Consider the following 1,566-nt stretch of genomic DNA (forward strand, 5'->3'; position numbering starts at 1 on the left):
ACTCTAAAATATCTTACACAACATCATTGAAGAGAAGGTAGAGAAGAGTTGCTGACCTTAGTAACTGTGGAAATGAATGGAGATGTTAAGACAGAGGACAAAGCAACTGCAATAAGCACAGTATTCTTGCTGGCAAAGCTGTTTCTCATTGGGGGTACAGGTTAAACATTCTAAAACTGTGTGTATAATTGGCCCTTCCTATCTGTGAGTTCCACAGCTTCAGATTCAACTGACTGTGAATCAAAAATACTATTAAAAAAATAGAGGTACTTAGGTTTCCTTCCTATCTTGCAAGATGGCGGGTGAAAAGGCTGAGAAGCTGGGCACTAAGGAGAAGAAACCTGGATCCAAAAAGGCTGATGCTGTGGGCAAGGTTAAAAAAGGAGACCCTAAGGATAAGAAACTCAAGAAAGAGAGGCCCCACTGCTTAGAGGAACTGACAGGTCCTCCCGATCTGCTAGGTATTCTCAAAGGCCTTGTACAAGAAGAAGTACTCAGCTGCTAAATCCAAGGTTGAAAAGAAGAAAGAAAGAAAGGTTCCTGCTACTCCCACAAAACCAGCTGGTGGGGACAAGAACGGTGGTACTAGGGTGGTTAAGCTTCGCAAAATGCCTGGATACTATTCCGCTGAAGATGTGCCACAAAAGCTGTTGAGTCACAGCAAACCCCCACCCCCACCCCCCGCGTCAGCATGTGAGAAAACTGCAAGCCAGCCTCACTCCTGTGACGGTCTTGATCATCCTCACTGGGCACCACAGAGACAAGAGAGCGGTTTTGCTGAAGAAGCTGAGCAGTGGCTTGCTACTTGTGATGGGATTTCTTTCCCTCAACTGCGTTTCTCTGCATAGAGCATACCAGAAGTTTGTCATCACCACGTCCAGGAAGATTTTTTTTTATTTATTTTTTTATTTTTTAGTTCTTTTATTTTTTTAGTTCTTTTTTAGTTCTTCTTTGTTGGTATGTGGTGTGAGGATCGAACCCGGGCTGCACGCATGCCAGGCGAGCGCGCTACCGCTTGAGCCACATCCCCAGCCACGTCCAGGAAGATTGATATCAGCAACTTGAAAATCCCGCAACACCTCACTGATTCTTACTTCAAGAAGAAGAAGTTGCAGAAGCCCAGACACCAGGAAAGTGAAATCCGACACAGAGGAAGAGAAATCTGAGATTACAGAGCAGTCACAAGGTGAATTGGAAAGATGTGGACTCACAAATTTTACCCAAAATCAAAACTATTCCTCAACTCCAGGGCTAAATCTGATTTGGTTTTGCTCTAACAAATGGAATTTATCCTCACAAATTTGTGTTCTAGAATTCTTACCAGGAACCTAATTAAATAACTGATACATTTAAAAAAAAATTTTAATGAACAGGTACTAACTTTCTTTTCCTTGTTATTATTTCCTAAACAACTATTTACCCAGCATTTTATTATGTTAGGGTTTATAAGTCATTTAGAGATGATTTAAAGTATATGGGAGGATGTGCATAGGTTATCCACAAATACCAGACCATTTTATATAAGGTAGTTGAGCATCTGTGTCTTGACATCTGTGAAGGTTCTAG

The 1,566-nt window shown here is 41.6% G+C and overlaps 1 pseudogene; it reads left to right on the top strand.

The window, feature by feature from the left end:
* The first annotated feature begins 291 nt into the window (after positions 1 to 291).
* Positions 292 to 1,312, top strand: LOC101969249 (large ribosomal subunit protein eL6-like; annotated as a pseudogene).
* The last annotated feature ends 254 nt before the right edge of the window (positions 1,313 to 1,566 follow it).

Source organism: Ictidomys tridecemlineatus, chromosome 5 (assembly GCF_052094955.1).
Source record: "Ictidomys tridecemlineatus isolate mIctTri1 chromosome 5, mIctTri1.hap1, whole genome shotgun sequence".
NCBI classification, from domain to species: domain Eukaryota; kingdom Metazoa; phylum Chordata; class Mammalia; order Rodentia; family Sciuridae; genus Ictidomys; species Ictidomys tridecemlineatus.